We start from the raw sequence: 12,734 nt of genomic DNA, 5'->3' as shown, positions 1-12,734 counted from the left end.
CTTGAAAAGATGTTCTTTAAGTCTGCAGCAGATACCTAGGCATCATAGTTTGATCCTTTCCTGCTGTGACCTCTACCTCTCTTGACTGAAGACCATTTGAGGAGCTTCGAGGACAAGGCGCATAGTGCAATTTTTGCTATTTCCAGAAATACGAGTTTGAAGTTTTGAAATTACATGGATCCTCATGGCTAAAAGAAAGTCCAAACTGGCTTTTTGATACTTAAAAAGTAGAATTTGGGAGCCAATTTTTCACAGAAAATGCATTCAGACGGGTTTTACTTGAAATAAGTATTATCTCAATTTTTCAAAAACTGCACTTGTGTGCCTTTCCTCCAAGCCCCTTATTTGGTAGAGAAGATGAGAAAAACTTCAGGGCAAAATCATGTCACTGAAAGTTGAAAATTAAAGGGGCCTAACTTTTGGCGATACTCTGAGGGATGACACCTGTTCCTCTCACAGCACTCCTTAGAATATTATCTGAGCCACTCAAAGTCAGGAGCTGGAAGTGTTATTAAACCCCATTATCAATGATAAGGGCCTATTTAGAAGTAGAGTTTATCGATTACGGCAATAATGAGCCAAGGTAAACTCTTTCATAAAGAGGAGGCTAGATCGTGCTGCCTCATAGTTTCAGCAGGGAGATGGTTAAACTTTTGAGTACCTCAGCTGCAGCAGCCTGGTTGTGAAAATTTTGTGTTTGACAACCGGTTAAGACAAGATTAAGGAGAAGGGGGCTATGTGATTAGTCACATATCGACGGTGAAAGTCGGCAATCACATAACTCGTTTGCGGTGTCTGAAAATCTCCGCCTCTACGTCATTTTTTTAAAGGAGAACAAATTGATATTATTTCTTGAAGTTTTTGCAGAATTTTCTTCGCATTGAGAAGAAAAATCATGACAGTTTTAAAGAATTGCCGTTGAGTAGTTTTCCATTTAAAAAATAAAGTATGACAGGAAGTCTGCGACGTCGCAAATCGAGTTATGTGATTGCCGACTTTCACCGTCGATATGTCACAGTGTGGTGCTCTGCGTCATGCCAATAAAGAATGAATCTGAGTAGGATAGAATCTGAAAGGCTGAATAAAACGTCAGCAACACAAGAGGTGCCTACAGATTCTTGTTGATTACACCTTTTTCGTCAACATGAGACGCGCAACTTGTCAGGGCACCAACCAATGACTCCATTCTCCTTAATCTTATCTTAACCGGTCGGCAAACACAAAAATTCCAACAATCATGCTGCAGGACAAGACAAGACTAAGGACTGATGGTGTTATGATATACGTTGCTTTCCTCTTTCAAGCACTGTGACTCCTGGCTCTTAGTTACATCTTCATTCAGCTGGGCAATCAACCAAGTCACTTTGAGGAGATGCCGTTATTTAGCCGATTGTCTGATCCAATGCAGGAAAGGAGGAAAACAGTTTTGGAAAATGCCTAATCTCACGGCTTCATATCACGTTGGTCTTTTCAGGATCAGGGGCCTGATTTGTGGCCCTACGTCAGGTGGATTTGGTGACCAAGTATCTGCAACCCAAAAGGAGACTCCTGCTCGAAGTCAGTTCCACAAAACATAGGTTGCACAAAGAGAAAGACTGGCACAGCCAACTGATCGCATAACTTCACTACTGATAGGCCTTGTCTTGTCCCGTCGACAAACACAAAATTCAACTCATCGCCTATAGTCCCGCCTCTTCATATGATTCAAAATGCAGTGACTTGAACAATTTATGGCCTAACAACATAATGTCAGGCTTTGAAATCGGAACCCAGCAACTCGGAAAGAATTCAAGACACGTAGCCAGAGGAGAAAATTCACACAAGGATGTGAGTGTAAGTGTTATGAATGATTGCACTCACCAGAGAGGAATATCACGAACGAGAGGTCTGAAATTTTATCAGCTACAACCACAACACATTTGATGACAGCCCGAGAAACAATTCACAACAAAGTTTTGACTGGCACCAGAAGTAACTGCGAATACTTCACGATACTGCAGGTGATGGAGGAGATCGCAATTCTAAACTTTGGCTGGAAAAGGCGCAAAATCACGAGCGAATGCAGAACACATGTTTACATTTCGGGCAGGACCTTGGAATGAGGCGGGAAAAGCTCTTTCCATGGGGTTCCACGTGCTAGAGACACTAGCGCAAAATTCGAAGAAGACTGATGCGGATGTTTTCGGAAACAGCATTATTTTTCGCGGTTCAAAATTATTGACCAATCGTTGCAATCGGCGCTAAAGAGAGAGGTTTTTAAATTGTCGCACCGGCACACGTGCACACCGGCGCGGCGCAAAAACTAACTCTGAATATTCTAATCGTTTGACAACATCCATTACAACGGCAATCGAATTCTTATGCCGCAAAATAAATTTTCATAGAGAGAAAAAAAGAAGGTGTTTTCATTTTTTTTTTTTTTTTTAACTACTTCAAGTAGCCCACAAGGGCTAATTCTGCGCTTCAGTCCCGTCCCCCCTCCGTCCCTGACAACCAGCATTATTTCGCAAATTCCCTGCAATTCGGTCCCTGCAATTTCGGGCATCTTGGACTTTTTTTGATGACGTAGGTAGGTATGACGAATTTTATCATCGATGGTCTTGGAAATGGTGTAATTTATGGAGAAAAGTCATACTGTTAAAAGTGCTTGAAATTATGTCATGAGTTGATTTAAGCCAAAAAATCGGATATTATGGTCCGTTTTTCATACTCCGAATTCCGGATTTCGCCGGCTAGTTTGTACCGACCTACGTCACAGGGTAACCAAACCTCAAGATGCAAACCCCTCCTTTTTTTTCTCTATGATAAATTTTGATGTAGTTTTAAGCGCATTCTCTGATCAGTTGGAACCAGCATACTGCACACTTGCAGCAATAAATTTCGAAGTTCAAGGGGGCCCTTCTGTTTTAGAAGAGAAGAAAGGAGACATATTCTCTAGAATTTGACTTCTGAGGAGGACAGAATTCGCAATTTATTAGTTGGTCGGCTTTTTGAGTGAAACGGGAGTGGCCCGAACATTAATTATAAAAAGACTTCGCATTTGCTGAATGGAAAATTTTTTTTTGTTCTGTTTTAGCAATCGCAATTGTGGAATGACTTCTTGGAGGTTATCTATTTTTTTTTCCTACCAAGAACATAAATATTTTAGGGGAAAATCGGTAACACTTCGAATTCACAATTTAATATCACCCCTCTTTTAGTTCTTTGTGACCGCTCACAAAACACGTCGTATTGCTCGAGGAGAAGAGGGAGAATAGAGGTAAGTGTCACACCATTTTGTCTTTACGTGACACAGGATGGGGACTTACGTTACATAAGCGTTACCTACGAGGGGAGAGGGAGAAGGTGTCGAAAAATCTGAAATTTAGAGTTACGTATTTTACGGACGGCTCGGTTTCTGAGCGACATAACACAGATATCAAATGCAGATTTTATGATCTGAAGGATCAAATCTAATGCAACCTTGTTCACATGGGTGGTATTAGGAATTTTTGGGGGAGGGGGGTAGAAGGGCATCTCTTCAAGGGGATTCAGGGGGAGGGGCACTAAAAGATACCCCACCGAGAGGGGTCTGAGGGACTCCCCAGTCCCCCGGGTCCAAAAAGAGGGTTGGGGAGAATTATTTACTTAGCTCGGGGGGGGGGGGACCCCTTCCCCCCGAATTGAAAAGAGTATTATCTGGCCCCTCCCAGAAATTCTGGATGGTGGGAAAATACCTTCGTCGAGGACGATTATCTCTCTTGATATAGAGTCGAAACTGAAAACACCGTGTTCACTCACTCAGTATTTTCTAAAATTTTCATCATGGAGACCTCTAAATGAGGCCAAATGCAGTTAAAATTTCAAAAATCTTCCGGATCCATTCAATGCAACAATTTGAGTGTATGCTTTGCTGAAAGTGAAAAAATAAACGTTATTTTTCGGTAGAAATTAATGGTAAATCTGCGTCATGGAAGCCTCAAAATGCGTCCAAACAGAGTTTAAATTTCAAAAAATTTCCGGAGGAGGCCCCTCGAGCCCCCTTTGAACGGAGGGGTAATCCATACCCCCCAGATCCCCCCCCCCCCCCCCTAGCGAAATGACCTAGGTACGCCTATGGTGATTGTATCAAGTTTTCGGAGAACGAACTAAAAATTGCCTCCAAGACAACTCAATGTTTAAGAATTTTCTGGAGGAGGCCCTCCGAACCTTCTGTTAAGGCTCATTGGCGGATCTAGCAAATTGGCGACCTTGTCTTTCTCCATTTAAACCTATGGAAATGTATCGATTCTTGGAGGGGCCAGGTGCCCTGACAAGAATCGATTATTTAACATAAGTTTAAACGGAGGAGATCCGATGTTGCCAAATTGCTGGATCCGCCTCTGTTAAGGCTAGAGAAGTCCCCCGAGCTTTCCCTTGAGCTCGGTGAGTTCCGCAGAACCCCCTCAGTGGGGTGTCTTCTTGTGCCCCCAGACCCCCAGGATGAGATGCCCCTCCAGTCCACCGACGGAAAGTTCTTTTTTTCCTGTTCTGTACACTGTTTTCCCTCCATTTAGACGTGTGTAAAACAATCGATTCTTGGAGAAACAACTTGCCTCACCTACAATCGATATTTTTAAGGGATTTAAATGGAGAAAAAACACTGCTGCCAACTTGCAAAGTCGCCTCTGCCCCCTGCCCCAGGCCCGCCACAAGGGTGGGGATACTGGGTCCATTGTGCAGGGGGCCGTGCCGCCCATGACACAGTATTTCAAATTCACATGTAACCTAACCGTTGTCTCGTAAGGAAAAGTGAAACAATTTTTTAAAAGATGAATACATTTTCTAAAACACGCTGGGGCACAGTAGAATTATTTTTACTGCTTTGCAGGTTTCCATTTATTTTTAAGATTTTTAGTAGAGAATGATATTTTTGCAACTGTGCGCTCTTAAGATTAAGATATTACAAATTATTTTTCTGGTGGTTAAAGGGACCGAGGGGGTTGGGGGGAGGGGGTTGGTGGCAGTCATGGTTGTAGCGCTGGCCCTATGACCAAGAGGTTCCGGGTTCGATTCCCGGCCAGATGATCTGAGTTTGATGGTCTCAGGCAATGGTCATCTGGAGCTGGGGTAATAAGCGTGGGATTAGCCGATAGGTTACTTGAAATTAGTAAAAAAAAAAAAAAAAAAAAAAAAAAAAAAAAAAAAAAAAAAAGTCATGAGATCTCGATCTTAAAAGTGGTACCAGGGCCCGAGCAGAGGCGTGGCGTGCTAAGCGATATATCGATTAATCTGCCATTTAAACCTATGGAAACGGATCGATAAACAGGGTGTTCGCAGCGAACACCTTAATAATCGATTCTTTACCATAGATGTAAATGGCATAACAATCGATAAATCGCAATTCACGCCACGCCACTGTGCCCGAGGTGGGATGTGGCAGGCCTGCCCTAGCCTGCCCTGTTCATGGTGCGTTGCCACTGGCGATTTTTTCAATTCGAACAGACCGACGTAATTAGTCGCCCCTCTGACGTAAGGACGTAATATGAGCCTTGGAAAGCATAGATATACATAAAAACCAGGGCTCACGAGAAAATTAAGATACGCCCTTACGTCAGAGGATCGACGAATGGAGTGTTCAAGCATGAAATGATTCCTGGGAAACTCAAAATTAAAACAAGTGTTTTCTTGTTGATGACCTTCAACATAGGAAAGAACATCTGGGCTCTTCGTCGGCTGTCGCTTCTTTTGACTTAAAAGGATGTAAAGGAATAGCGGCCCTTTTCGCGGTACATTTGAGTTACGCCGAGAATTTTGGAAATCAAACAATGTTGATACGCTTGAAATTGACTCATATAATATTGAGCCGAAGTCCGAGGCTCTCCAGTCTTTACGATCCTATTCTTCCGAGTCACGTATTTGGGCCGCATGTGAGGGCAGTGTTGCCAATTTTTGCGCAATGGGTCGATTGATTTGATTCGCGTCCCCAAGGAAAACCCGAAAACCATGCAAGTCTGGCAACCCCGTCAATATTGTCGAGGGTTGTCAACTATTGGCTCGCCATCTTGAGTTTCTTTCAAAGGGAGGGAAAATGTTCGACAATTGGAGAGAGGTCGTTATGCACCCCCGCTTGACCTGAGCAGCGTGAGAACTCAAAAAGGATCAAGAGCGGTGCGTAACGTAAAACCAGAGGGTGGATTCTGCCGTGCTAAGGGAGAACGCCGTATGAACATTCGAGAGTTGCCAAATTTCCTTCGATAAAATGTTCATTTCTGAGAAAACTCATAATATATTTCCTCAAAATTTTCAGACACTTTAAATCAAATTACGGACAAAATTATCCGGGAAATTGGCAGAAAAATATTCTAAAATGTTTCTGAAAACTAGTGATTTGCCAAAGGAAATTTGGCAACGCTTGATGGCTCATACGGCGTTTTTCCTTCGCACGGAAGAGATGGAGGACGGTGAAGGAGTGCCGTGGCCGCCGGCGCTTCGCGGCGGGGCGGGGAGATGGAAAAACCCGTTTCACAAAAATGCCGCCTTTATTCTGCAGTGCAGAGGAAAAATGCCGCATGAACGCATGGCCGTTGCCAAATTTCGCACCATGATGAATTTTCAGGAAAACTTGGGAACTTCTGTTGGCAGTATGAAAGGGACTTTCAAGGAGACTTCAACGCACGGCTAGGAACATGAAGGAAACATTCAAGTTCTCATTTCCTTAGGCTTACTTTACTGCCGTGCTAAGGAAGAACGCCGTATGAAAATTCGAGAGTTGCCAAAATTCCTTCGATAAAATGTTCATTTTTGAGGAAAATTATGAATATTTTTCCTTGAAATTTTCAGAAGTTTTAGATCAAATTGCATACAAAATTATCTGAGAAATTCGTGGAAAAATATTTAAACATTTTCCTGAAAATTGGTGATTTATCAGGGAAATTTGGCAACGCCTGAAGGCTCTTACGGCGTTTTTCCTTAGCACGGCAGTTTAGTCCATATGACTCATTGATTTGTATTTTGCGTGTATGGACATGGGCATCATAAAAAGACTTCCAAGGAGACTTTCACGTGCAGCTGAAAACACGGGGTCGCACCTTCAAACGCTCGTTCTCTTCTGCTGATTCTGGTTTATACAGTTCATTGATATGTACATCTTTTGTATGGGTAATGAGGACTCCCTACTTATACTTGAGGAATTACCAATTAATCTGCAGACACGCACTGCTATGCTAGGAGAAAACGCTGTATGAACATCACTGGAAAAAAAAAAACACACATTGGATCTAGAGTCCAGACTCTTAAAAACATCGACAAGAAAAAATACTCTTGATTCAATCAGATTTAAGCTTAAATCAAGAACCAAGTCTCTTAATTTGAGCGGATTTCCTTTTGATTTAAGCTTAAATCTGCTTGAATCAAGAGTCCTTATGCTTGTCAATGTTTTCAAGAGTTTGGACTCTAGATCCAATGTGTTTTTTTTTTTCCAGTGATCCGAATATTACCAAATATCCCTCCATAAGGTACTATTTTGTGGGAAGCTTATGAATATTTTTCTTTGAGAGTTTCAAATGATGTGCCTAGATCAAATTGTGTAAAAACTCTGAAAAATTGGAAGGAACTATTCCAACATTTCTCAGAAAATTCGTGTTTTATTAACGGAAATTTGGCAACAGCTGAAAGTTCATACGGAGTTTTTCCTTAGCAAGGTAGCATAGTTTTCATCCCTAAACTGCAAATCCATATCCGTCGCGAAATAAAGGATGGTGCTGCTATATATACAGCATAACAGTGCGCCTGCCTCGCTCGGAGACGAAATCGCTGCTAGTTCGCCTTCAAATTTGGCGACGCAACCCAACACCACGGCGAAGTTAATTAAGTTGTATCCTCCGATTGGCTTCATTCTGAATCTATGTATCCTGGCAACCCATTACTTACATTTGAAGAATTATCAATCACTTGACAGACAAGCACAGTCATTCTTAAGAAAAACGCCGTATGTACATGCGAATGTTGCCAAATGTCTCCCGAAAAAGTACCTTACGGTTTCAAATGATTTAGATAAAATTTCAAACAAACCTTTCCGAAAATTTGAAAGAAAAATATTTGAAATGCGTCCCATTAAGGTGGAGTTTTTGGTCCAAAATATTTGAAGGCTCTAGCAAGATAGTCCTTTAGTTTAAACTTTAATAAATTTGAAAGCACTCATGTTTGCTGAGTTGGTTACACATTCAACGAATATTAAGCGCTCTAAGTTCATTGATTAGAGAAATAACACGGGTTGTGAAAAAGAAAAAAACTCAAAAATTTCGGTCTTTATAGTAGACTGGATAGTTGACACCTATTAATTGTTTAGCATTGAGTTAAAAAATAACTCTAGTTTTTTCCTCGACCATCTCTCTATAAAATCTGCCATTTTTGTTTTATTTTTTATTTATATCATTTTTCGTTTTTTTAAATAGCGTTTTTCAAGGGGAACCAATTTCAATTCAATTTTTAGGAGGAGTGATTCACCATAGAAAAAAACCAAGGTCATTTTCGGGAATAGCATGCCTAAAAAATACTGAAGTAGCTATTAGATAGACTTCTATCAGTCTCACATGACGCACAGTGGATCGAGTCAATAGGAGAGGTCGGACAAAATTCGGAAACTTTAAAAGCTTATAGCTCGTTTATACAAAACTTGGAGGTTCTAAAAGTGGTTTCATGGGTTTCCTCGTGAAATTTTCTGCCACAAGAATCCCTCCATTTAAAATGTGACGAAATAAACATAAACATTTGCAGTTTTTGTAAACAATTTCATGCCCGACCTCTCTAATTGATTCGATCCACCGTAAGACGGTGATACTTCCACACTGAAAAAAAAAATCTCGGTGTATTTACTAAGAAAAGGGTAAAACTACCAAGAATTCAGAGTTCTATTTGATCCCAGTTTTTTCTTGGTGAAATTACCATTTATGGAATTGGTAATTTTACCGAGAAATCTCGATAAAATTATTGAACTTTCTCGGTACTTTCACTGGGCCTTGGTTAACTCCAATATTTTTCATCGACTGTGGTAGAATTACCGAGATAAAATGGCAAAGTTACCGGGAATTGATTACCAATAAAAGTGGTATTCTTACCTGAAAAAAAACAGTAAAAATACCGGTTTTTAGGTAAGCTTACCATCTGTCTTGGTAAAATTACCAATAATTGGTAAAAAAAGTGAGATGTTAAAGGTACCAACGGACCTTGGTAAACACGCCGATAATTTTTTTTCAGTGCAAACCACGTGTCTCGTTTGCGGTGTTTGAAAATCTCTGCTCCTGCTATTTTACTTCTTTAAATGAGAACAAATCATAACGTAATTCCTTTGAAGTTTCTTGACAATTTGCTTCGCATGGAGGAGAAAAATCATGGAAGTTTTGAAGTTTTGAAGAATTGACGTCGAGAAGTCCTTCATTTAAATAATAAAATATGACGGGAAGTCAACGTCGCAAACCGAGATGCATTTTTTACGATGCATTATCGTCACTCCACTGATGTAAGAGCGTATCTCAATTACGACATGAGCCTTGGAAAGCATAGCGCTATATGGACAACAGGGTTCAAGTGGAAATCGAGATACGCCCTTACGTCAGAGGGGCGACGAATTTGTAGAACAAAAGGTCAGCGCAAGAGGCTACCACTTTCGTACTTTAGAATGTAACTCTTTGGTATAATATTTACAACATACATATTTAAAGGCAAAAGTGGTGGTCATAGGTGTTTGCGCCTGAACAACCAGTTTATGACCGTAAAAGGGAAATTGTTTGAGAAAACTGTAAAACTTCACTACTTTGCGCCGGTCGGCTACTCAAAACTGCCATGCTCAAGGAAGAACGCCGTACAAAAATTCGAGAGTCGCCTTTCCCTGGACAAAGCATTCATTTTTGACGACATTCATGCACATTTTTCTCTGACATTTTCAGACATTTTAAACAAAATTGTCTGAAAATTTTGGGGAAAAATATTCACCATTTCCCCATGTAAATTCGATTTTGATCGAAGGAAACTTGGCAATGCCTGGAGGTTCATACGGCGTTTTTCCTTAGCACGGCAGAAAAGCCTTTAAATAACACCTCGATGAAGGAGAATTTCTCACAGAGTAAAGGATCGAGAGTCCATATGGGTACGTACATGTCGCGTGTTATACGCAATGTTTTTCCTAAAACCCCGAGACAGATTTTTCGTCCATCCTTTTCGCACTCATTTCTCCTGTCTCTCTTTTTGTTCCTCCATGACAAGTTTTTTAGGGCCTTAAGCCAATGCTTGCTTACAATCAGACGCACCATCTCATATCTTTCATATCTTTTTTATCTCGGTGCACCTGATGGCTGATGCAGTACAGCCTAAAAGTTGATTTTCTGGCCCCACGAGCCCTAGGATGTTACCGAAGAAACTTACTTCGAGTTGACCATCTGCAACGACTACATATCTCGCTTTTAGCTCTCTCATCTTTTACCAAGTGCAGAATTTCCATCTCTTGGAATCCGATAGATCGTGAATAAAGTGCAAATCGTGTTAATTCAACAGAATTCAAGTGTTATTCTTCTAAAACAGCTCTCCCAAAAACTAACTTAACTTTGTGGCTCCCCCACAGTTGTAAGACTCTTTGCTATATTGATTGCTTTTTCATATAGGTAGTGCAGTCCAGAACGTTATTCAACATTTGGACGCGACATGGTGTCATGCATTGGCTAATGTGACAGACTACCACTTTCGTCTTCTTCGCAACTTGTGATAATGAAAAGTTGGATAGTGTGCAGTGACATGGCGCACTTTGCGATCAATCGATATTTCCCCATTTGAAGCTGTGATAAATAATCGATTATTAAGGTGTTCGCTACGAACACTCTGTTTATCGATACTTTTCCATAGGTTTAAATTGCCGATCAATCGATATATCGCAAAGCACGCCTCGCCATTGATAGTGTGATACTGACGCGAGAAAACAACAATTTGATGACAAATTGAACGAAAACTTGAATGTGACGTCACTTTCAACTTTCCGTTTTTCCATCCAATTGGCGCCGCTAATTTGATGGAAAGTTGAACGGAGAGTAATTGAATCACATTTTTTTGCGTTCAACTTTCCATCCAACTTTTTGTTCAATTATGTCGGATGAAAAGTTTGATAGTGTGAATTATTGGGCTTAAAAAGAAAAAATCCGCTCTCATTCAGAATGGAAATTCAGGGAAGGAATTCAGATGCTTGTCTGCCGAAGGGGAAAGAATAATCCTTCCTCATAAGAGTACAAAAAATCAGATGAAATAGTTGTGAGAAGAGGAAATGTAACATCGAAAGAACTCCTGGTCTAAAAGGAAAAAAGTTAATCTCTTTGATTGTAGCGGCCACACCGTTGTGTGGCACTACAGCTACTCTGCCGTGCTAAGGAAAAACGCCGTATGAACCTTCAGGCGTTGCCGAATTTCCTTTCATAAAACGCGAATTTCTTGGTAAATTTATGAATATTTTCCTCCAAATTTTTCAGAAGACCTAGTTCACAATTTTACCTAAAGATTCTGAAAATTGAAAGGAAAAATATTCGTAACTTTCCTCACAAATGAACATTTAATCGAAGGAAATTTGGCAACTTTCGAATGTTCGTACGGCGTTCTTCCTTAGCACGGCAGTACTCTGTTAAGCATTTTTAGTTTTGAATTGTATACCCTAGTAGCAGAACCATAGAAGGAAAAGATAAAGATTATGTGCGAAAGTTAATTTTTTTATATAACGAATGCATACGAAAGTGTTAAAAGTGAAAATTTTTATATAACCATTACGTAAAAAAGGCATAGTTTTCGTGAGCTTAAGCAAACATACTAAAAAATCTTCTAATTCGCGAAAAGCTCACGAAAATGATGACCTTTTTTTTATGTACAAAAAAAAAGAAAAAACATAAAAATGTTCACTTTTAACACTTTCGTATGCTTGCGTTATATAAAAAAATAAAAAAAAAATTACCTTATCTAGCTTTTATCATTTTTCTTATATTATGGTCAGGTCTGAACTTTGATTTTTTTAATATAAGCGTTACATGTTTTTTATATAAAATTACCATAAAGACAACAGATATGTTTTTTTAAGTAATACTTTTTTTAGAAAAACAAAAATTTATTCTGCTACTAGGGATAAGTTTTCAGTTTTTTGACGATGCTGCTGAAAGAACTTGTTATCGACTAGACACTTACCTTAAATCTCATGGCCAAGACTTAAGGATTGCGTCGATTTTCTCCGCAAGCATGTCTTTCCCCAGACCGTTGAGGTGAATGCCATCTGATCGGAAGTACTCCTCTTTCATCCAGTCGTTGTTTATGAATTTTACGTTTGGATTTTTCCTTAAAATGTTTAAGACCTTCCCATTTACTTTATGAATTTGAGCATCGACCGTATCTCCACCGCGGGCATCGAATCTCTTCGGTATACCAAAGTAAATTACTTTGTTTAAAGTGGTTCGGAGTTCACGTACATTGATTTGTTGAAAAATTGCTTTGATTTTATCGGTGCTGAAATTTTCATTCGACAGTGACCAGGTATAATTAGTTCCGCCGAAAACAACTAAAATATCTTCACGGTTGTAGGAACTTATCTGGACAACTTCACTGTGTTGTGCGCTTGGCTTTGACGAACAATCCACTAGGTATCCACGTTGAATCAAACGCCAGGACAATCCTCTTTCATAGCCATCGGCCCGCAACACGATTTGACGCATTGCCGCGAAAACGGAATCGAAAGTAAGAGATTTAAAAAAAGATAA

The 12,734-nt window shown here is 40.1% G+C and overlaps 1 protein-coding gene across 2 annotated transcripts in view; it reads right to left on the bottom strand.

Annotated features, from left to right (window-relative positions):
* LOC109042446 (uncharacterized) overlaps window positions 1-12,734 on the bottom strand; it is a 34,983-nt gene extending 22,249 nt beyond the window's left edge. The window contains exon 1 of one of the 2 annotated variants that reach the window (XM_072301645.1): window positions 12,169-12,734. The gene's annotated coding sequence lies outside the window, so the exon portion shown is untranslated. Of the gene's footprint in view, window positions 1-1,860; window positions 2,114-12,168 lie in introns of those variants that run through there. The other variant, XM_019059184.2, reaches the window with a different exon arrangement.

The sequence above is a fragment of the Bemisia tabaci genome, chromosome 6 (assembly GCF_918797505.1).
Source record: "Bemisia tabaci chromosome 6, PGI_BMITA_v3".
Taxonomy (NCBI): domain Eukaryota; kingdom Metazoa; phylum Arthropoda; class Insecta; order Hemiptera; family Aleyrodidae; genus Bemisia; species Bemisia tabaci.
This window is presented reverse-complemented; position numbering and strand designations above follow the sequence as displayed.